Source organism: Globicephala melas, chromosome 8 (assembly GCF_963455315.2).
Source record: "Globicephala melas chromosome 8, mGloMel1.2, whole genome shotgun sequence".
NCBI lineage: Eukaryota > Metazoa > Chordata > Mammalia > Artiodactyla > Delphinidae > Globicephala > Globicephala melas.
In genome coordinates, this window is record NC_083321.1 from 64707180 (window position 1) to 64732966 (window position 25787).

The 25787-nt window shown below is 37.6% G+C and overlaps 1 protein-coding gene and 1 long non-coding RNA gene across 7 annotated transcripts in view; one reads left to right on the plus strand and one right to left on the minus strand.

Annotated features, from left to right (window-relative positions):
• The window catches only part of LOC115841685 (uncharacterized), a 256481-nt gene extending 234645 nt beyond the window's left edge, over nt 1–21836 (plus strand). The window contains exons 7-8 of the long non-coding RNA XR_009564941.2: nt 935–998; nt 21104–21836. This is a non-coding gene — a long non-coding RNA (uncharacterized lncRNA). The remainder of the gene's footprint in view (nt 1–934; nt 999–21103) is intronic.
• GRM5 (glutamate metabotropic receptor 5) overlaps nt 1–25787 on the minus strand; it is a 549516-nt gene that overhangs the window by 237375 nt on the left and 286354 nt on the right. The window lies entirely within an intron of this gene.

A 25787-nucleotide genomic window follows, 5' to 3' on the forward strand; every position in this document is an offset into this window, starting at 1 on the left:
CAATTTACTGATCTTGCCAAATAGATTTCATAGGGATGGCCCAATAAAACTATTTAGCAATAATAGATGTAATGGCAGATGAAAAATTTTTAGTTTCTATAGGATCAAGCAAACTTTGTATTATAGTGAGTCATTTCTCTGGGTATTTATATATTATTTTCCTCATTATATTGTAAGCTCTTTGAAAGCAGGAACCACATTCTTCTTAGCTGTGCATCCCCAGCATCTAGAACAATATCTTAAACATAACAGGTATAAATAAAAGTCTGTCATTGAATAATGAAAACATATATATGTCTCCCACCTGTTCCTGAAGGTTCTGGAAAGCCTCATAAAATTATACACTTTGAGATGAGGAATACTTTTTCCCATTACACACACACACACACACACGTGTGTGTGTGTATGTGTGTGTATGTGTAGAAACTGAGATTCCATATACTGTGAGGGCTGGACCCCACATTTTCTGACTCTCGGTCCTCTCTGTATGCAATTTAAGCATCTTGGAGGCTAGGTGTTGTCATACATGGCATACCTGGAGAGCCCAGCAAATTTCTAACTGTGAGATTTTTCTCTCTTCAGAGAAATGAGCTATGCTGACATCTATATACTATGGTAGTTTTAGACACATTAACAAGTGAAAATTAAAAAGCTGGAAGTAGCAAAGCTTTTATGGTTAGATATTAAGATTTCTGGGAGTTGACCCCAAAGGACTGCAGATGTTTTCTCTGCTTGTCTGTGTTACATAATAGCAGAGAAGCTTCTCAGGAACCCGAGTAGATTTTACTATTGCAAATGTTCATGGTTCTGTAGAAGCTCAAGGGAATTAATAAGCTTTAGAGAAGGCAAGTGGCTTCTGTAAGAACAAAATGCAGTAGTGAAGAAAAGTACAGAAAAAAGAGTGCCTATAACCAACCCTACCCCTACCTTACAGGTTTCCTGCACATTCTAAATCAGCCAGGTCTCCTGAAGCCTGTGTGCTCTGCATTTCTAAGACGGTGAGTGAATAATGTTTACTAAAATGTGGTGTGAAGACCACTGGGAATATACAAGATGATTTTAGGTACTTACTGATGGATATTTTTATTTCAACAGCCATGCACTGTTTTATGGTTAAGTTATGTTTATTAAAATTACTGCATTCTTCTATTTATAGAAGTAGAGCAAATTCTCCTTCTAAAAAACTTATTTCAATATAGAAGTGATTGATTCAGAAACAACAAAGAAACTTCTAGTATAGGTAGTTTTTCATGGATATGAAAAACTATTTCTGATAAATGAAATAATCGTGACCGACATTTAAGAAACACTAGGTTACAGAATAAGTTGACCAAAGTAGTCTTTATCTCCCAACTTCCTTTGTGAAATAAAAGGCTCCCACAGTTGCATTTCCTCAGCATGTGAACCTGATTTAAATTTGAGACTATTTGGATCATTTCTTTTAAGGCTAGAAACATAAAACGAAAGTTTTCTGTATTATTTTTCTTAAAAAACCCACAATACTTGGTATAGTAGGTGCTAAATAAAGGCAGCAAGTTAGGCATTTTTAAAGAGCCTGTGGGGCTTCCCTGGTGACGCAGTGGTTGAGAGTCCACCTGCCAATGCAGGGGACATGGGTTCGTGCCCCGGTCCGGGAAGATCCCACGTGTCGCGGAGCGGCTGGGCCCGTGAGCCATGGCCGCTGAGCCTGCGCGTCCGGAGCCTGTGCTCCGCAACGGGAGAGGCCACAGCAGTGAGAGGCCCGCGTACCGCAAAAAAAAAAAAAAAAAAAAAAAAGAGCCTGTGACTGATGATGTGTATAGAAAATTGGAAACAGATTCCAGAGTTGTAATTGATAGCGTTTGGGAACCAGATGTATGTGCTGGATGATCAGAGAGTGACATCGTAGGTGGAGTCTAGGTTCCCTAAATTAACATTTAATAAGATAACAATATATGAAAATAAATGAATTCTATAATATACTCATAAACTGGTGTCATATTTTTGAGATTCTACATTCAATGTGCACATTCAAAGTAAACCTATCTTAATCTATCACTGCTTTTATAACACGAGTTATTCACTCTAATGAAATCATCTCATTATATAACGCTAAGAAATATATTAAATTTAGTCACATTTTTTTAAAATGTTGATGTTCACCACATTCTCACCATTGTCTCATGGGCTTTTCCTGCATTTGCCTAAAAATAACTGTTACTTTAACAGTGAAATGAAATCTCTCAGCTTCCCCGGCTCTCTATGGGCAGTGGCAGTAAACTTAGCCTGAAAATGTAGTTTTGCCAGCATTTCATTTTGCCGGAAAATGAAATAAAACAAGTGCTCAGGATAAACATTTTCCGTGTCCATTAACTTGTTTGATTTCGCACGGGTAAAACTTTTATTTTGTTCCCTGTCACTTCTTACCTGTCTCTATTCATCCCTGCCTGCTTTATTTCCACACAGCAGTCCGTAATAGTAGCCTGTCCAGAGGCTATTCTTAGTCCTGTCTTAGTTCTCTGGACCCTGAGTCAAGAAGAATCTGGAAGTAGCTTGGGGCCTCCTTGCCTTTGACAGGTAAACAAGGTCTGAAATGTGTCTGCTCTCCCCACGCCCAATATCCTGGGTATGGAGGCAGCCCCTGGGTGTACACTGAGCTGCAGCTTCACACTACCACGAACACCCATCTGTGTGTGCTTCTGTCTTTCCCCTAGTTTATAGCTGGAAAACAGTTCATCATTTTTTCACCCTATTCTCAAATCTGCAAAGTCATAATGTCAAAATGTCAGACTGTGCAGGTGATATAGCCTGGGGTAATGCCATTCTCCATCCTACTGACACACGATACGCACAGCCAGCCACACGCTCTAACCCACAGTCCAGAGGGGGGTACACTTGCTAAACTGTTTGATAACCAAATTCAAAAGACACAACTATTAATTACTTTTACGCCTAGAGTGACCATGCGGCCTAGTTTTCCTGTGATATTTCCCTTCATGCCTGTTCTCCCAGAGTGATAATACGTTTGAGCACTCTCAAAGTTGTACTGATTTAGACAACAAATGGTGGTCACTCTATTTATGTCCTTAGAAAAACCTCTTCACCTCTCTTAAGCCGCAATCAAAGGGACTGAACACTATGATTTCTAAAGATCCTTACAGTTCTAACATTCTACAAGAAATAAAGCCCACCTCAAGTATATAGAAAAATCAACAAGGAATTCTGAAAACCAAAACAAAACTTTCCTGAAATCCGCCCATCCCGAGTAATAATATGAAGTTTGCTTTAATTTTGGATTCATAGACTAACTTTTCCAGGGATTTTGTGTTTTCACGTGCAGACTGATTTTATGTCTACCCGACCTTACACAGGTGAAGAAAGATAAGTTCTGATGGCCCTGGAGACTTATTTGCTCTCGGTCTCTTGCTTGGCATCGCTTTGCAAGAAGCTAGATGTACAGGTCTGATCAGCTCAAAGACAGAACAAGCTGATTCCTGTAGCTCCACTCTGAAGGTCCCCTTTCCAACAAGGCTGTTTCCTCAACCAAGAAGCCTCTGTTATTACATAGTGGAGTTGATGTTCCCTGCTTTCCTTTCCAATTTTCTTACAAATATGTGAGTCTGAAGAACGCAGGGTCCTGCTTTGCCAGCATTTTTTGTGGTGCCTTCAGTTGGCCCACTCAGGCATGTTTCTCTGCAGGATAACAATGGATGGGGAAACTGTATAATTTTCTGATCCTCTGTCATTAAATCCCCTTGCATGGCAACAATATAATACACCATGGCAAAACTGGAGTGGTCCTTTCATGGTATCAGTAGTCATTCCATCGGGATGCAAAATTATTTATCATCAATATACCGAGAATGAGGCAGCACAGTTTAACAAGAGTACTGGAAAACCTCTGGCCCCTTTCCCAAGGCTCCCATGCATGTTGAGGCTGTGCAGTCTTGTCGTGTAGCTTCCAAATCTGTCTGATCATCTAGGAAATAAATGCACCGGACAGATCAAACTAAATTCTGGCCCATTAAGCTACCTAAACAAATTGATTGTGGAATCCAGGATTTTAAAAAGAGAAAGCCACTAGAGAAGGAGAGAATATGAATCCCAGATATTATGTCTGGATATGAGCCTGCAATTTCAAGTTCAAGTTGTGAAAAAAATTCACGTCTGCTAAGAGAAGAGTCAGTTCTATAAAATGCTGCTTCTTATGTTCAGATACAGATTTCGTTATTGATGGCTCCTTCAGACAGTTCAGTACCATTAGGGTGCACATCTAGGTCTCAGCCTTGTCACAGGCAGAGTTAAGAGTTGAATAGACCCTGCAGGTCCAACCTCCAGAACTAAGTTGAAGTAAGGAATGGTATCTTTCTCGGGAAGCCCCAGTGTCTTACATCCAGGAGGTATTTAACAAATACTTAAATGTTGATGAAACCTGATGAAATTTAGGGGCATGTAACATATAGAAGAGGTTTAATATATGTTAAGTTCTTTCACATCTTTTCTTTTTTCACGAAAAGACTGAGCCTCAGATATTTCACAATGCCTATAACTGGTAAAGCAAGAATTACTGTTTTTTAATTCCACGTGTAGTGATCTGTCTTCTATACTGATATGGGAGTATTGAGGCATATCATACGAGGCATGTCAACAAGAGGAAAGCTACACGAGAGACTTGTACAGAATGTCTTGTGGTATTTTATTCCAGGTCTGTGGAAACTAAAAGGTGGGGGGCATCTTGTCATGATTTTAGTCTCTAATCTTCTTTAACATCAAGCTATACTACAGGATACGTGTTCCTTTTTAACAGATTTTAAAAGACTAAATGAAATTCAGCTTGAAAATAGTTTTAATGTTATGAAGTTATATCTGGGAGCTTTATAAAGGGGAGCAGCAGTTATGTAATCCCCAAATTGCACAGTTAGTTACTATGTCCATGACCCTTTCAAACAAAGGTAACTATACAAATGAGCTACTACCAGAGACACTGGTTTTAATTCACGGAGAATTTCTAGTGTTTGCTTTTGACACAGGAGTATTTTCATTGGAAACTTTTGTTTTCCTTCTACTAATAACAAACAATACAGACCAGAAGTTCTAACTGCTGTTGCATAATTAGTGTCTCCACAGTCTTGGTTTGCCCAGCATGACTGAATTTAAGCCTGTTGTCCTGGCATAATTACTAATAGCACTTTCAGAAGTGAAAGTGGTCACCCTAAGGTGTGCTGGCTGGCTCATCTTGAGATACGGATCCTCTCAGCCTTGGGCAGAGCATGAGCCAGACACTTCCAGCCATCTGTGTATGCATTATGCCGGGAAAACATTACCATTTTTCTCAATGTGCTATGGCATTAATATGGTTGACGCACCAACTGGACAGTGCAGAGCTAGGCAAAGAAAAACTATGGCCCAATTGCAAAAAAAAAGGGCACAGGAGAAATGTAATGGATTTGTTACTTTCCCCGAGAAACTCTAAGGAATTAGGGACCTATATTTCAAAGTTTATTTGAATCAACAATGCTAGTTTTCAAACCAAGCTCATAGATACAGAGAACAGATTGGTAGTTGCCACAGGCAGAGGGTGGAGTTGGGAGAAATGGGTGAAGGGGGTCAAAAGGTACAAACTTCCAGTTATAAAAGAAGCAAGTCATGGGGATATACTGCACAGTGTCACGGCTCTAGTTAACAATACTGTATTGCACATTTGAAAGTTGCTAAGAAAGCAGACCTTAAAAGTTCTCATCATAAGAAAAAAAATTTTAACTATGTAAGGTGACAGGCGTTAACTAGAATTATTGTGGTGATCATTTTTCAATGTATACAAACATTGAATCATTCCGTTATACATGTGAAACTAATATAATGTTATATGTCAATTAGACCTCAATTTAAAAAAATTACACAAGTCACAACACTGCTGGTTTTTCAATAATAAAAGAGAATTTGGAATCATGAACTTAGGTTTGAATCTTGACTATTGACATGCCCTTTGGCAATTTACTTGCCCTTTCTTTTTTTTTTTTTTTTGCGGTACGCGGACCTCTCACTGTTGTGGCCTCTCCTTTTGCGGAGCACAGGCTCTGGATGCGCAGGCTCAGCGGCCATGGCTCATGGGCCCAGCTGCTCCGCGGCATGTGGGATCTTCCTGGACCGGGGCACGAACCCGTGTCCCCTGCATTGGAAGGCGGACTCTCAACCACTGTGCCACCAGGGAAGCCCCCATATATTTTTTGATCAGTTAAATAAACCCACTTTACTTTTAGGAACTAGAACATATATCACTTTAGAAGTGGATACTTCTAAATACTTAATATTTTTTAATTTAGGAAAAAACTATTTACATGCACAAGGGTATTTGTTCTAGCACTGCTTATAACAGTTAGTAAAAATAACCTATATCTCCAGTGACAGTAAAATGATTAATGTAAATAGGTTTAGCTACAGTAATATTTTGCTGTCACTGAAACCAATACATAAGAAAAACCATAACACACAGAAAAATCTTAAAAATGTTAAAGTGATAAAAAGTGGTATGCAGAATTCATAATTATAATATTTTTGAAACATGCATATGAAAATGAACTAGAATGAAGAAAGTTGGAAATTTTATCTAGTGAAAATAGATTTTTAAAAATTCAGTTATTCAAAGAGTAGTTTTGAAGCAAAACACTGTAAGCTATTACTAACATTTGAAATCATAGGGCATTTTTGAAATGTTTAAACTCATGTTTCTGTATTTTTATAGTATTATCGTTTTATTATTTGTATTTTAGCATAATTATAAAATCTCTTCTGAATATAAAACATAAGAATAGAGTATAAAAAGACTTATTATATCATGTAAAGCTGGTAACCTAAGTATTATGTTTCAACATTTGTGCAATAAATGGGTATTTAAGATATGTTATAGAGAAATCAATGGTCAGAACCTCAGTAATATGGTGTCCTCTGGTTCCTGAATTGCATTTCACGGGCTGCCTTCCCTAAATTTGCATTATAATAAAATATTCATCCACTTCCAAGCCTTTACTTAAAACTGCCCCATATATTGTTTGGGATAGCTGAGTAGCAAATGTATTAGTGATAGAGCTGCTCATAAGAGGACTCTTTTTCACTTCCACCATCTGCCTCTGCAAATGTGAAGATCTCTGAGTTCACTATTCTTGATTGGTCAATTTAAACATGAGCAACTATTTCACAGTTAAGAAAGCAATGCTCATACCTGCAGACTACTTTTCCTTCTCTGAATGTTGTACCATATGATCCTGCAGTTCCACTCCTGGGCATATATCACGCACTCCCATGTTCACTGAAGCACTACTTATAATAGCCAGGACATGGAAGCAACCTAAATGTCCATCAACAGATGAATAGATAAAGAAGATGTGGTATTGATACATATATACAATGGAAAATTACTCAGCTATAAAAAGGAATGAAGTAATGCCATTTGCAGCAACATGGATGGACCTAGAGAATACTATACTAAGTGAAGTAAGTCAGACAAAGACAAATATCATATGATATCACTTATATGTGGAATCTAAAAACATGATACAAATGAACTTATTTACAAAACAGAAACAGACTCATAGACATAGAAAACAAACTTATGGTTACCAAAGGGGAAAGGTGGGGGGGGTGTGAGAGAAAACTTAGGAATTTGGGACTAACGTATACATACTACTATATATTAATATAAAATAAACAACAAGGACCTACTGTATAGCACAGGGAACTATACTCAATATTTTGTATACTCAATATTTTGTAAGGTGTAATTGCTTTGCTGTACACCTGAAACTGACACAAAGTTGTACTGATAAATCAACTATATTTCAATAAAAAATAAATTTTTTAAATGCTAAATAAATAACATAAAGTAGCCAGTGTTTTATGCCACAACCTTCACTTCCACCTCATAATACAGTACCTCTCTACTTAATGTACCTCTCTACTTACAGTACCTTGTACCTCTCTACTTAATGATATTGACATCATCCTGTCCAAAATCCTTCCATGGCTCCTTACTGACAACTGGATGAAATTACATTTTGTCACTGTTTTCAAGACCCTTTTCAATGAAACTTTAATACCCACCTCCCACTTATCTCCTACAAATTCCTCATGTGCCACAATGAACCTCTCACTGAAATTACCTGCTCTGGGCTCTTTGGTAATGCCCTTGTTACTCCGAGACTTCCCTTCTTCCCCTAAATTTACGTGTTTTGATTCCAGATATCATTCAAAGTGCAGCTAAAATGCTGCCTTGTTCATGAAGTATTTTTATTCCCGTTAGAAAAGATTTCTTGATTTCTAACCTTCACCTAGAGTTAAACATTTCATAGCATTTAGCACCTTTTACATTGTCATTTTATATCTTTTACTAGACTATTCATTCCTGGAGTATAAACCCCTATGTTTGCTTTATGAAACTATGACAGAAGTAGAACTAGTACCCTTCTTGGCATATGGTAAATAAGTTGACTTATAAAAATCCCCCTAGTAGTACAAATAATTCTCATGTAACCTTCCCCCAGATTCCCCAAGTGGTAACAGGTTACATAAGCAAGTATAATATTCAAGACCAGGGAATTGACTTCAGTTCTAAACTGATAACTAATCTACTGAGTTTTTTCAACGTTTTTCAATTTCCCCACTAAAGACCTTTCTCTGGACAAGGATCCAATCTAGGATCGTATACAGCATTTAGTTGTCATGTCACCTTAAGTTTCCTTTAAGACATCTTCAGTCTTCTTTTATGTTTGATGGCTGTCACTTTTGAAGAATACTGGCCAGTTATTTTGTAGAATATTGCTCAATTTGGGTTTGTCTACATCTCTTCCTGATTAAATTTAGATTGCATACTTTTGGTAAGAATACCACAGAAGTTATTTTGAGCCCTCCTAGGGAATCATATCAAGAGGCACATGATATTGATATGTCTCGTTATTAATGATGTTCATTTTGATGTTCATCACTTGGTTAAGATGATTTTTGTCTGGCCTCTCTGATATCAAGTTACTGTTTTCTCCTTGGTAACAGCTAAGTACATTGTAGAGAGATGCTTTCAGAATATGAAAATATCCTATTTCTCATTATTTTAACACACAAATTTTAGCAGCCACTGATGATACTTGCCTGAAACAATTATTACTATGATGTTTACCAGATGATGATTTTTTTTCTATTTTCATCACTCTTTCAACACTCACTAATTCAAATTCTACCATGAGGAGTATCTTTCCACCTCATCCCTCATTTACTCATATTCAATTATTTAATTCTACTATTTATTCATGAATATTTTCCACTTAAAATTTCTAATAGAATTAAATATATGTTGAAGCAACACATATATTTTTAGAGACTATATGGTTAGATTCAGATGGGTACTCTTCTGAATGTCCCATACATTTCAACTCATTAATCTTCAAAGTAACCCTATGAGGTAGGTAATATTTAAAGATGAGGAAATTGAGGCACAGGGAACTTATATAACTTGCCCAAGTCATTCAGAGTTAGGATTAGAACCTCAGCAGTCTGGCTCCAGAGCCCATGCTTTTAACCAAAATACTACATTTCCTCTAATAAGGCTTGGTGAGAATCAGGAGGAATTTTCTTTTTCTCTCTCCTGTCATTCACATGTCTGTAGCCAAGATCAGTAAGTGCATAAGGCCTGCTAGGATCTCAGTATCATGGGACCAAGAGGCAGAATTTGCTCACAGGGTGAGGGACTTGGCAAGTTGGAGGATGAAAATCTGGCTGTACAGGCAGATCCTAGCAAGAATGGTAAAGCAATCAGAGATACAACAGGGGATGGTCTCATCATGTCCCATATATTTTCTACTGGTAGTATCTTCCTGCTGTGCTGTCCTAACGAGGCTCATTGCTGTAACTGATCAGGAGTGTGTACCTGGGTGCGGAGTGTGAGAATGGCTACACCTGTGGCAGTTAATGAGTTAAATCTAGAAGGCAGACTGAGAATTGGGAAACTAGGCAGCAACCACTTACACTTAAGAGGAGTTCAGTGATAAGTAATTCAATGATATTTATGATGAAAAGACTTAATATCCAAGTCTAGAAATAGGGCTAGTCAAGACTAGGTGAGATCAATGGTCTGGAATATCAGGCAAGCAATTAGGCACACTAGAGAGTAGAGAATGAAAACAAAATTTCAGTCCCACACCTGGGCCAGCACAGGAGGAGAAAAAGGAACACTGTGACTTGGAAACCACAAAACCTTCAAGGCACCTGTTTCTGGTAGGTGTCATGGCACAGTAATTTCACAGCCAGAGTTTGGCTTGGGGTGATCAGACTTCACACTAAACTTCTTTTGGTGGGGCTGAGACTGCTGAGTTTCTTATTGAATCTGCCAGGAAATGACTCAAGAACTGGTTATAGTTGAACCTAGAGATGGGGCTCTTTCATTCATTTTTTCTTACATTCATGCATTCACTCTATATCAAGTGCCTACAGCGAGCCATGCATAAATGCAGGGAATAGACCATGATCAAGACGTGATCTACACCCTCAAAAAATTCATATTCTAGTGAGGCAGTGCTCCAGTAATAAACACAGAGTGCACATAGGAGGGAACAGAGACTCAAACTTGTGGTGGTGTGTCTGGGTAGGAGGGTTAAGAGAAGATTTCATGGAGGAAATAGATCCAGCTGTGAGGATAATCGAGCCTGAGAAATTGAGACAAGCACCCACAGAAGCACACACTTGTTATAAATGCAAAGACATTAAAAAAAATGAAGTGGCCCAGCAAGCAAGATGACTACCTCCGTGAAAGAACATCATCAAGCCACCCCCACTGCCATCTCTGATGAGCATGTTCAGCTATGGTGAAGTGGAAGGAAGGTTAAGCTGTGCAGAGATATTTACAGACCCTTTAATAGCTGTAAAGCATGGCACTGAATGACATTTGTGTAACCCCTTCCCTAATAACAGGGATTAGAGCTGCAAAAGATCTAGGCGGTCATGGAGTTCAATCTCTGGTCATTTCTAATTCTAGACAAGGTATAATAATAATTATTTACATTTGCATAATACTTTATAAAGCACTTTCGTAACCATTATTATCTCTTTTGATCTTCACAACAATTTTGTGAGATAAGCAGAAACGATACCATTAAAATCCTTCTTTCCCAGAAGAGGAAACTAAAGGAGCCAGAAAACTTAATGGTTAGAGAAGAAAAAGTTAGGAAGTAGAGCCAAGTCTGGCATAAAGGTTTCTTAACGTCTCATCCAGCATTCTCTCCATATAACAAAACCTTCAATTTGCCATTTAACCAAGGAGCACTTATACTTTGAAATGGAGACTCTGATATTCTTTTAGCAACTCCCTATCTATCTACCTTCTCCTCTCTATGGAAAGCTTATGAGGAGAGAGAGTAGTAGCATCATACAGAGAAAGGCTTTCAAAGTGTGACCCCTCTGGAACCCCCCTCTGAGCATCTCCTGAAGAATTTTTGAAAAAGACACATTCTTCTCCTTACTTCAGGCTTTCTAACTGAGAATCTGGAGGTGTGAGGAATGCATTTTTAACAAGCCGATCTGGGAATTTTGATGCACACTGAAATTTGAGAACTGCTTCTACAAAGATTTGGAAGATCTGTCATCATAAAACCCCTCCCCCCAATCAGAATAGATGAAGGTGAGGAGGAAGTACTCAGTTTCTACCGGAGACGCCTTAGCTCTTCCACAAATTCCATCAACCCTTTTCTTTTGCCTCTTTTAAAAATTTTTGAGATGTAACTGGCATATAACATTGTGTAAGTTTAAGGTGTATAACATGGTAATTTGATGCATTTATATACTGTAATATGATTACCATCATAGCATTAGCTAACACCTCTATCAAGTCACATAATTACCATTTTTTTGTGCTGAGAACATTTAATATCTAGTTTCTTAGCAATGTCAAAGTATATAACTCATGATGGTTAACTGTAATCACAATGCTGTACATTAGATCTCCAGAACTTATTTATCTTCTAACTTCAAGTCTGTACCCTTTGCCTGACATCTCCCCAATTCCCTCATCTCCCAGCCCCCAGTAACCACCATTCTACTCTATTTCTAAGAGTAAAACTTTTTTTGATTCCAAATGTAAGTGACATCATACAGTGTTTTCTTTCTCTGTCTGACATCTCATTTAGCATAATTCCCTTATGCTCCATCCATGTTGTCACAAATGGCAGGATTTCCTTCCTTCTTGTGGCTGAATAATATTCCATTGTGTGTGTGCGTGTGTGTGTGTGTGTATACATACATACATATATATATATATATATATATATATATATATAACATTTTCTTTATCCATTCATCAGTTAATAGACACTTAGGTTGTTTCCATAGCTTGGCTATTGTGAATAATGCTGCAATAAACATGGGAATGCAGGTATCTTTTCGATATTCTGTTTTCAACTCTTGAAAAGACATATAAAAACAGGAAGCTTGCTATGCAAATGTTGCTTCAAGAAAACTCTCCTTGGACAGGCTTCTGGTGCTCCAGCCAGGTGTCAGGGCTGTGCCACTGATGGGAAAGCCAAGTTCAGGACAGTGGTCCACAAGAGACCTCCCAGCTCCACGTAATATCAAATGGCGAAAATCTCCCAGAGATCTCCATCTCAGCGCCAAGACCCAGCTCCACTCAACGACCAGCAAGCTACAGTGCTGAATATCCTATGCCAAACAACTAGCAATACAGGAACACACCCCCACCCATTAGCACAGAGGCTGCCTAAAATCATAATAAGGCCACAGACACCCCAAAACACACCACCAGACGTGGACCTGCCCAACAGAAAGACAAGATCCAGCCTCAACCACCAGAACACAGGCACTAGTCGCCTCTACCAGGAAGCCTACACAACCCACTGAAACAACCTTAGCCACTGGGGACAGACACCAAAAACAATGGGAACTACAAACCTGCAGCCGGTGAAAAGGAGACCCCAAACACAGAAAGATAAGCAAAATGAGAAGACAGAGAAACACACAGCAGATGAAGGAGCAAGGCAAAAACCCACCAGACCTAACAAATGAACAGGAATAGGCAGTCTACCTGAAAAAGAATTCAGAATAATGATAGTAGAGATGATGCAAAATCTTGGAAATAGAATAGAGAAAATGCAAGAAACATTTAACAAGAACCTAGAAGAACTAAAGATGAAACAAGCAACAATGAACAACACAATAAATGAAATTAAAAATTCTCTAGAAGGGATCAATAGCAGAATAACTGAGGCAGAAAAATGGATAAGTGACCTGGAAGATAAAATAGTGGAAATAACTACTGCAGAGCAGAATAAAGAAAAAAAGAATGAAAAGACTTGAGGACAGTCTCAGAGACCTCTGGGACAACGATAAATGCACCAACATTTGAATTATAGGGGTCCCAGGAGAAGAAGAGAAAAAGAAAGGGACTGAGAAAATATTTGAAGAGATTATAGTTGAAGACTTCCCTAATATGGGAAAGGAAATAGTCATTCAAGTCCAGGAAGCACAGAGAGTCCCATATAGGATAAATCCAAGGAGAAACATGCCAAGACAAATATTAATCAAACTATCAAAAATTAAATACAAAGAAAAAAAGTATTAAAAGCAGCAAGGGAAAAACAACAAATAACACATAAAAGAATCCCCATAAGTTTAACAGCTGATCTTTCAGCAGAAACTCTGCAAGCCAGAAGGGAGTGGCAGGACATATTTAAAGTGATGAAGGAGAAAAACCTACAATCAAGATTACTCTACCCAGCAAGGATCTCATTCAGATTTGACAGAGAATTTAAAACCTTTGCAGACAAGCAAGAGCTAAGAGAATTCAGCACCACCAAACCAGCTTTACAACAAATGCTAAAGAAACTTCTCTAGGCAGGAAACACAAGAGAAGGAAAAGACCTACAATAACAAACCCAAAACAATTAAGAAAATGGGAATAGGAACGTACATATCGACAACTACCTTAAATGTAAATGGATTAAATGCTCCAACCAAAAGACATAGATTGGCTGAATGGATTCAAAAACAAGACCTGTATGTATGCTGTCTACAAGAGACCCACTTCAGACCTAGGGGCACATACAGACTTAAAGTAAGGGGATGGAAAAAGATATTCCATGCAAATGGAAATCAAAAGAAAGCTGAAGTAGCAATTCTCGTATCAGACAAAATACACTTTAAAACAAAGACTATTACAAGAGACAAAGAGGACAGTACATAATGATCAAGGAAGCAATCCAAGACGAAGATAAAACAATTGTAAATATTTATGCACCCAACATGGGAGCACCTCAGTACATAAGGCAAATGCTAACAGCCATAAAAGGGGAAATTGACAGTAACACAATCATAGTAGGGGACTTTAACATCCCACTTTCACCAATGGAAAGATCATTCAAAATGAAAATAAATAAGTAAACACAAGCTTTAAATGATACATTAAACAAGATAGACTTAATTGATATTTATAGGACATTCCATCCAAAAACAACAGAATACACTTTCTTCTCAAGTGCTCATGGAACATTTTCCAGGATAGATCATATCTTGCATCACAAATCAAGCCTTGGTAAATTTAAGAAAATTGAAATCATATCAAGTATCTTTTCTGACCACAACACTATGAAACTAGATATCAATTACAGGCAAAATCTGTAAGAAATACAAACACATGGAGGCTAAACAACGCACTACTTAGTAACCAAGAGATCACTGAAGAAATCAAAGAGAAAATCAAAAAATACCTAGACACAAATGACAATGAAAATACAACGACCCAAAACCTATGGGATGCAGCAAAAGCAGTTCTAAGAGGGAAGTATATAGCGATACAATCCTACATTAAGAAACAAGAAACATCTCAAATAAACAACCTAACCTTACACCGAAAGCAATTAGAGAAAGAACAAAAAAAACCCAAAGTTAGCAGAAGGAAAGAAATCATAAACATGAGATCAGAAATAAATGAAAAAGAATTGAAGGAAATGATAGCAAAGATCAATAAAACTAAAAGCTGGTTCTTTGAGAAGATAAACAAAATTGATAAACTATTAACCAGATTTATCAAGAAAAAAAGAAAAAAGAAGAAAAGGGAGAAGACTCAAATCAATAGAATTAGAAATGAAAAAAGGGGAAGTAACAACTGACACTGTAGAAATACAAAAGATCATGACAGATTACTACAAGCAACTATATGCCAATAAAATGGACAACCTGAAAGAAATGGACAAATTCTTAGAAATGCACAACCTTCTGAGACGGAACCAGGAAGAAACAGAAAATATGAAGAGACCTAAAACAAACACTGAAATTGAAACTGTGATTAAAATTCTGCCAACAAACAAAAGCCCAGGACCAGATGGCTTCACAGGTGAAATCTATCAAACATTTAGAGAAGAGGTAACACCTATCCTTCTCAAACTCTTCCAAAATATAGCAGAGGGAGGAACACTCCCAAACTCATTCTACCAGGCCACCATCACTCTGATACCAAAACCAGACAAAGATGTCACAAAGAAAGAAAACTACAGGCCAATATCACTGATGAACATAGATGCAAAAATCCTCAACAAAATACTAGCAAACAGAATCCAAGAGCACATTAAAAGGATCGTACACTATGATCAAGTGGGGTTTATCCCAGAAATGCAAGGATTCTTCAATATATGCAAATCAATCAACGTGATACACCGTATTAACAAATTGAAGGAGAAAAACCATATGATCATCTCAATAGATGCAGAGAAGGCTTTTGACAAAATTCAACACCCATTTATGATAAAAATCCTCCAGAAAGTAGGCATAGAGGGAACTTTCCTCAACATAATAAAGGCCATGTATGACAAAGCCACAGCCAACATCATCCTCAATGGTGAAAATCTGAAACCATTTCCACTAAGATCAGGAACAAGACAAGGTTGCCCACTCTCACCACTATTATTCAACATAGTTTTGGAAGTTTTAGCCACAGCAATCAGAGAAGAAAAAGAAATAAAAGCAATCCAAATCGGAAAAAAAGAAGTAAAGTTGTCACTGTTTGCAGATGACATGATACTATATATAGGGAATCCTAAAGTTGCTACCAGAAAACTGCTAGAGCTAATCAGTGAATTTGATAAAGTGGCAGGATACAAAATTAATGCACAGAAATCTCTGGCATTCCTATACACTAATGATGAAAAATCTGAAAGTGAAATTAAGAAAACACTCCATTTACCACTGCAACAAGAAGAATAAAATATCTAGGAATAAACCCACCTAAGGAGACAAAAGACCTGTATGCAGAAAATTATAAGACACTGATGAAAGAAATTAAAGATGATACAAATAGATTGAGAGATATACTATGTAATTGGATTGGAAGAATCAACATTGTGAAAATGACTCTACTACCCAAGCAATCTACAGATTCAATGCAATCCCTATCCACTACCACTGGCATTTTTCACAAAACTAGAACAAAAAATTTCACAATTTGTATGGAGACACAAAAGACCCCAAATAGCCAAAGCAATGTTGAGAAAGAAAAACGGAGCTGGAGGAATCAGGCTCCCTGACTTCAGATTATACTACAAAGCTACAGTAATCAAGACAGTATGGTACTGGCACAAAAACAGAAATATAGATCAATGGAACAGGATAGAAAGCCCAGAGATAAACCCACACACATATGGTCACTTATGTTTGATAAAGGAGGCAAGAATATACAGTGGAGAAAAGACAGCCTCTTCAATAAGTAGTGCTGGGAAAACTGGACAGCTACATGTAAAAGAATGAAATTAGAACACTCCCTAACACCATACACAAAAATAAACTCAAAATGGATTAAAGACCTATATGTAAGGCCAGACACCATCAAACTCTTAGAGGAAAACATAGGCAGAACACTCTATGACATAAATCACAGCAGGATACTTTTTTTGTGTGTGTGTGTGTGGTACGTGGGCCTCTCACTGTTGTGGCCTCTCCTGTTGCAGAGCACAGGCTCTGGACGCGCAGGCTCAGTGGCCATGGCTCACGGGCCCAGCTGCTCCGCGGCATGTGGGATATTCCCGAACCGGGGCACAAACCCGTGTCCCCTGCATCAGCAGGTGGACTCTCAACCACTGCGCCACCAGGGAAGCCCCAGCAGGATTCTTTTTGACCCACCTCCTAGCGAAATGGAAATAAAAACAAAAATTAACAAATTGGACCTAATGAACCTTAAAAGCTTTTGCACAGCAAAGGAAACCATAAACAAGATGAAAAGATAACCCTCAGAATGAGAGAAAATATTTGCAAATGAAGCAACTGACAGAGGCTTAATCTCCAAAATTTGCAAGCAACTCATGCAGCTCAATATCAAAAAAGCAAACAACCCAATCCAAAAATGGGCAGAAGACCTAAGTAGACTTCTCCAAAGAAGATATACAGATTGCCAACAAACACATGAAAGAATGCTCAACATCATTAATCGTTAGAGAAATGCAAATCAAAACTACAATGAGATATCATCTCACACCGGTCAGATTGGCCATCATCAAAAAATCTACAAACAATAAATGCTGGAGAGGGTGTGGAGAAAAGGGAACCCTCTTGCACTGTTGGTGGGAATGTGAATTGGTACAGCCACTACGGAGAACAGTATGGAGGTTCCTTAAAAAACTAAAAATAGAACTACCAAATGACCCAGCAATCCCACTACTGGGCACATACCCTGAGAAAACCATAACTCAAAAAGAGTCATGTACCACAATGTTCACTGCAGCTCTATTTACAATAGCCAGGACATGGAAGCAACCTAAATGTCCATTCACAGATGAAGGGATAAAGAAGATGTGGCACATATATACAATGGAATATTACTCAGCCATGAAAAGGAACGAAACTGAGTTATTTGTAGTGAGGTGGATGGACCTAGAGACTCTCATACAGAGTGAAGTAAGTCAGAAATACAAATACCATCTGCTAACAAATATATATGGAATCTAAAAAAAAAGGTCATGAAAAACATAGGGGCGAGACAGGAATAAAGATGCAGACCTACTAGAGAATGAACTTGAGGATATGGGGAGGGGGAAGGGTAAGCTTGGACAAAGTGAGAGAGTGGCATGGACATATATACACTACCAAACGTAAAATAGATAGCTAGTGGGATGCAACCGCATAGCACAGGGAGATCAGGTCGGTGCTTTGTGACCACCTAGAGTGGTGGGATAGGGAGGGTGGGAGGGAGGGAGATGCAAGAGGGAAGAGATATGAGGACATATGTGTATGTATAACTGATTCACTTTGTTATAAAGCAGAAACTAACACACCATTTAAAGCAATTATACTCCATTAAAGATGTTAAAAGAAAAAAAAAAGAAAGAAAACTCTCCTTGGCTCTGCTTCTAATGAGACTGCCACCCATTACACCATACTTTTATATAAACTCCATATCTGCCCTTGCGTGGGCTATGACATCAGATCCAAGGTTTTCTGGGAAGAGGTTGAGGAAACATCTCACCCTCCCCAAAGGACTCTGATAGGTAAGTAAATGTGCAAAGCTCTGAGGAAAACCCCAACAGAGAATAATCACCCAAGCTGTCACTGTTTGGCACAGAATTTGGGCACATAATCTGGGTACACATTAGAGGTCATGATTAAAAAAACAGGAGCTTTTGAGAGGCACATAGGATTCTGGGGGATAACGGAGAGTAGTGGGCAGATGATAATTTGATAACCTGAGTTTGTTAGATCTTTACCCCACCTTCATTTTCAGACATCTGGGATCTGCACACTTTACCTCCTATGCCACACAGTTTGCCTCTCCACTGCTGGATACACTCAGGTTGATTGGAAATGACAAAGCCTGGGCCTTTCCCAAAATGACCCTCAATGGTGACCTCTTCGAGGACATTGTCTCTTTCACTTTGGGGGCTCCCCCAGTCTGAGCAGGCTTGCAGGATTTAGTGACAGTGAAAGGCATATGACTGTAAAGCCTTAGTATAGGCTTTGGGCCATTTTGCCAGGATGCAAATTATCAGTAAACCAAACAGCCTGTCTGGAAGAGATGTAAGGCATGTAAAATCACATTGCATCATATCAGAAATGTAACAACAATTTTCCACAGTTAATCACTAACCACAAATTGCAGACTGTAGCCCCCAAAGCAGCAGATACTTCTAATTTGTTCTAGATGACTGACCACACATACTGATTTGACTATACATGCTGGAAGGAACTGCAGTTAATTGTCAATGGTAATGAAGCTTATATTGACTAGTTAGGCAGAAATGAAGAGCAAAATTCAAAGCTGTTTCAAGAAAAGATTGAAATGATACTGGAAGCTGGTGAACTACGGAGCTATTTGCAGGTCTGTCAAATGAACATTAGTATGAGAAACGTGCTAGTAAAATTCTCTTCTATATCATAATTACAAAAGGAGAATAATCGTGCACCCTCTATTTACTAAGGTCTGAATTTATAAATCTAGGACCACAGTTAGATAAATAAATTTGCACCGCAGCCTAGTAGAAAGTGCAATGAAAGCAATTTGATTTACATTAAATATTCCCAACTGAATAATACTAATGAAAGGCTAGAGGGAAAAAAAAAGGCAGGACAAGAAAAAATGATACTGAGACTTAATAGCAATGCATTACAAACAGACAGAGAGACATTAACAGCCAGACATTCTGTGCAGCAAACCATTATTTATGGCAAGGTCACCTTTGCTGTAAGTAGATACGCAGCAACCATTGAGTTATAGGCTGGTGGAGACCTTAAAAGTTACAAAATCCATCCCCTTCATTTTACAGCTTCTTCAACTGAAGCCCAGAAATAGGGAATGGAAGAGGAGGGAAGAAACTAACAGTTATTAAGTATCTATCATGGAAAAATACACATTGCTATGCTTTTCCCAGACCCCACTCATTCAATCCCCAGATAAGCCTTGAAAGGCAGGTGTCACTGTCCCAGGACATGAGAGAAAACTAAGGCTTCAGAAAAGTGGCAGAGCTCATCCTGTCACTCCATGCTGTCCTGCAGGAATGGAATCATGGCTGGTCCATTTGATGAACCAGTGCCAGTGCTAAGCCTGGACTCCAGTCTCAGGAATTTGTTTATTCTTGACCCAGAAATCAACCCATAACAATTCCATCAGAGACACTTTCTAAAATCTCAAAAGTAATACGCAAGCATTTGATGACCGTTGGGTTTTAAGACAGGGTAAGTTCAAAATATCCCAGAATAGTCATATGTCTACATGCCAATTTAGAACTAAGCAAGTCCACTAGAGTACACTGATTAATAATGCTGGCCCCCACTGACTGAACACCAACTATATGCTTGGCTCTATAATAATAGCAATTTATTTTTATTAATACCTGAGAGTATAACCATTATCAGCCTTGCAGATAAAAACATCAATGCATTGCAGAGTGGTTAAGTGACTTTCACAAGGTTACATGCTCAAGAAGTGGCAAAGCCAGATTTAATACCCAGGTCTATAGGCTCCAAAGGCCCTGTTTTTGCTTCTCTACTGCTCAGATCTCTTGACATTCCCTAAATCTCCACTGAATTCCCATAACATTCTCAGTCTGAATAATTCATGTGGACCTTGACCTTGTTATATAAACCTTTCCAATGATTTTTCCTCTGTGCCAGCCCTGTGTCCCCAAGAAGATGGCAAGCTTGGATACCTCTTTATATTCTCCTCAACATCAAGGATGGTACTGCACATACTGCTGACACAGCCCATATCAGTAGTGATACTGGTGGCAAAGGGCTGCTATAGGCAAGCTCTGGGCAAAGGGTTCCCAGCATCCACCCTCAACCCTGGCTTTTTTTTTTAGTTTCTTCACATGCTCAGAACCTCCTGAGGCCTTCAAGAGGGAAGCACACTTACAAGGTCTAGAGGAAGTGGTTCATGGATAAACCATAAGGGTCTGATAATATCCAGTTGACCTGGGACCCAACTTTGTCTATAAACATCCCAACCTTTGTAGGATAGATGGAAACAGGAGCCAACTGACTTCAACTGACTAGATCTCCTAAATGATTCTGTTTAAAAAGTTTTGTAACCTTTATTTATCTCATTTCCTCATCTCTCTCATACCACATTTCTCTCAACTGATTTTCTCCTTTGCAGGTACTGCACAACCCAGAATCCAGTCTAGAGGAAGAGCCAGTGACAGTGAGCCTTGGTCCCTGGGGAAGGCAACAGAAATTAAGAAAACTCTTCAAAATAGAGAAGCAGCAGATAGATCTTCCTCCGCTAATGAGACCAAAATGGAAAACTATAAGTAGACAAGTACTTAATGACACCAATCAGTGGTCCAAGGGCAAGGAGTAATAAAATTTAGGTACAGATTTAAATTCAGAATAAAATCAAATTCATTTTGAGAAACAAGCTTGAAGGGAAACTTCCTTGAATTAAGTGATCTGAAATTTTAAGTTCTCCTTATTTTGGTTTCCCACTGGGATTAGAAGCAGACTATTAGGAGGAAATAATATCTTTCAAAAATGTTCCTTTTCCTCTTTTTAGTCTTGCATATAAAAATCTGTATAATTTGATCTTAAAAATATTCAAATATCATAAAAGTAATTGTATTTTTCTTGCCTTGATCAAAAATGGGTATTCTTAGCTACAAAGTTTGCTATGCTTAATGGGTTTTAATATATGTTAAATAAGACTTCATTTCAAGTTACCTTGCTGAATTGAAATCTGTCGAACAGACACCTACTGTTTGAGATAAAATTACCCAACTCCATCACCAATAAGCATAAAATCTTGAAATGAAACCACTTTTCTTTTTAACCTTTTACTTATAGAAAGTTTCAGACATACACAAAGAGAGACAGGATCATATAATGAATCCCCATTTATCCATCACCGGCTTCATTACTCTTCAAAATGTTACCAGTCATCTTGTCTCACCTAAACTCTCTCTCTCTCTTGCTCTAGTATTTTAAAGCAAATCCTTTACATCAAGGCACTTTACCTGCAATACATTATTATTTATTTCTAATAGATATTTAAAAAGATATATTTTATAATATCATAATCACACCTAGTAAAGTATTAAGAATCATTTATTAATATTATGTAATACTTATTTGATATTCAAAAGTTGGTAAAACCAGTTTTCATTGTGAAGTGTAGTCAGGATGTCTCTGGTATGGTAAGATGAGGAATTATCACTAATGTGGCCAGGGTTAGCCAGACAGGGACACCACTGAGAAGCTTCTTTGATTACTTATGTCTGGGATAGAAAACAGCTTCCTGACTTTGTTTCCTGGATGACCTATGATCACCCACTTTGCTTTATTCTCTGTTTTCTGAATTAATGTTCCAAAGTTCTAAGTAACTATTGTGATTTGACTTTCTGTTTTTGACATACACTCCTGTATGAACACTTGTTCTAGATTGCTTCCTTGGTTCTAGCATTTCAGTTAACCTTTGATCTTCATTTTCTATGGAGACAAAATAATCAAATGGTAAGTCTCTGGCATTAGTTTAGGTTAAACAAGTTTTGGTTTCTCCATTTACTACCTATGTGACTTTGGACAATTTTTCTAGCCTCTCTGTGTCTCAGTTCCTTCATTTGTAAAATGACTATAATAAGACTACTTATCTCAAAGAGTTGTTTGAGAATTAGAAGAAATGACCCTTTGCTGAGAGACTAGTATACAGTAAGCACTCAATAAATGTTGACCATTATGGCCCCCCTTGCTTCCAGCCTTTGCAGTGAGTTTCCTAATCCTCAGATTCCCTCCACTCCTCTTTGTCCTCTTTAGCATGTCCCAACAAACACCTCAACTCAGGTGTTATTTCCTCTAATTCTTAAAAACTCTTTGAGATAAGTAGTCTTATTATATGCACTTTACAATAAGTTTCCAGAACTCCTGATCTCTTGTTATATGGCTACAATAACCATTTTCTGTACATTCACACATCAAAGCTAATTGTAAGCAGAGAAAATATATAGCATGTAAGCATTTGAGAATGAAGGAGAATTACAGTTGCTGTTGCCAATATAAAAATTTTAAAGTGATAATGAAGTCAGGAAATCTAGCCAGGAAAATGCAAACTTTGTTAATCACACACTTTAGAACTTATATTTTCCCTGGAATTTTTAGGTAGAGAGATTATCCAATTGAAGCAAAAAATTTTTAAATGTTATACATTTTTTGAAATTTAGAGATTAAAGTGATGGTACATACTAAATGTACCATCAGTGTAACACTGTGATTCTATAAGCAAGATACCCTCTTTAATATTTTTAATGAGAAAATCCCATCTGTATTCACGTTCTGTTTCTCATTGAAACCATAGGCCCCTAAACTGGCAACCCATTTCTTGATAATGAAAAGTTAAGACATCAAAACTCTTTCCAAGTGCTTCCCTGATGGCGCAGTGGTTGAGAGTCTGCCTGCCGATGCAGGGGACACAGGTTCGTGCCCCGGTCTGGGAGGATCCCACATGCCGCAGAGCGGCTGGGCCCGTGAGCCATGGCCGCTGAGGCTGCACGTCCGGAGCCTGTGCTCCTCAACGGGAGAGGCCACAACAGTGAGAGGCCCGCGTACCACACACAAAAAAACAAAAAAAAAAAAAACAAAAAAAACCCCAACTCTTTCCAAGAGTGTAGATACATGCTAGAGTACAGTGTCAAATGTTTCGCACACATATGTTGAAGAAGAAGTCTTAGGGAAATAAAAGAATATTTTGAAAATGAAATATCAAAATTTGTAGGAGGTAGTAAAAGCAGACCTTAGAGTGAAATTAGTAGCATTGAATGCACATACTAGAAAGGAAGAAGTATCTAAAATCAATAGCCTAAACTTTTACCTTCAAAACCAAAGAAAGAAGAGAATTTAAATCTAAAGAAAGCAGAAGAAAAGAGGTAATAAAATTTTAGCACACCTCAATGAAATTGAAAGCAAGACTCAATAGAGAAAATAAATGAAACTAAAAGCTGGTTCTTAGAAAAGACTATTAAACATTATAAACATCTATTCAAGCTAACCAATAAAAAATAGAGAAGACACAACTTGCTAATATCAGAAATGAAACAGGATGATAACTGCTGATACCCTCAATATTAAAAGATAATAAAGGAGTATTATGAACACCTCTATGCCCACAAATCTTATAACTTAGGTGAACTGGACGAATTACTTGAAAGATACAAACTACCAAAATTCACAGAAGCTTATGCAAGGAAAAGTATTTCTGAATGGGTTTTTGACTACTAAGGAAATGGAATCAATAATTAATAACCTTCCCCTGGAAAAGAAGTTACCCAGCCAGATGATTTTCATGTATGCAAGGCTGGTTCAACATTTGAAAATCAAGTGCTATAATCCATCACATCAACAGGCTAAGGAAGAAAAACCATATCATCATATCAGTTGATGCAGAAAAAACACACATATAGTTGTTTTAAAGTATAATTGTTATGTCTTCCTGATTAATTGACCCTTTTATTATTACATGGTAACTTTCACTGTCTCTTGTGACAGCTTCTCACTTAAATTCTATTATATCTGACACAAGTGTAGCCAATCCTGCTCACTTTTGGTTACCATTTACGTGGAATATTTTTTTCTGTCCCTTCAGTTTTAGCCTCTGTATGCAAGATATTTGTGGATATCAAAAATTTGATACTAAATTTTGTATGGAAAAGCAAAAGACCCAGAAGAGCCAACACAATAGTGAAGAATAAGAAAAAAGTTGGAGGACAGACATTACCCATCTTCAAGACTTCTTATAAAGCTACAGTAATAAAAACAGCATAGTATTGGTGAAAGAATAGACACACAGATAAATGAAGTAAAACAGAGAACCCGAAATAGACCCACACAAATAGAGACAACTTACTATGAAAAAGAACAAAGGAAATTCAATGGAGAGAAGATTATCTTTTCAATAAATGGTGCTGCAACAACTGGACACCCATTTAAAAAATGAACGTAGACACAGACCTTAACACTTTTCACAAAAATTAACTCACAATGGATCATAAACATAAATGTAAAATGCAAAAATATAAAACTTTTAGAAGATAGTATAGGAGAAAATCTAGGTGATCTTGGGCTTTGCACTGAGTTTTTAGTTACAACGCCAAAAAAACATAATCCATGGACAAAAAAAGATAAATTCAACTTCATTAAATTTAAAACTCTGCTCTCTGAACAACACTCTTAAGAGCACGAAGAAACAAACCACATACTGGGAGAAAATATTTGAAAGACATACCTGATAAAGAATTTGTATCCAAGATATACAAAGAACTCTTAAAACTCAACAATAAGAAAATAAACAATCCAAATTAAAAACTGGACAAAAGACCTGAACAGACACTTCACCAAAGAAGGTACACAGATGGCAAATAAATATATGAAAAGATATTCAACGTCATTTGTCAGCAGGGAATTGTAAATTATAACGAGATACCCCTACATACCTATTAGAATGGTTAAAATTAAAAACAAAAAAAACCTGACAGTACCAACTGCTTGTGAGGATACAGAGCAACAGAAATTCTTATTCATTTCTGATGGGAATATAAAATAGTAAACTTTGGAAGACTGGCAGTTTCTTACAAAGCTACCATATGATCCAGTTGTATTCCTAGGTTTATTCCCAATTGAGTTGGGAACTTAATTCACATAAAAACCAGCAGCTAAATGTTTACAGCAACTTTATTCGTAATTGCCCCAAATAGGAAGTGACTGTGATATTCTGCAATAGGAGAATGAATACACTGTGGTACATCCATACAATGGAGTATTATTCAGTGATAAACAGATATAAGCTATCAAGCCATGAA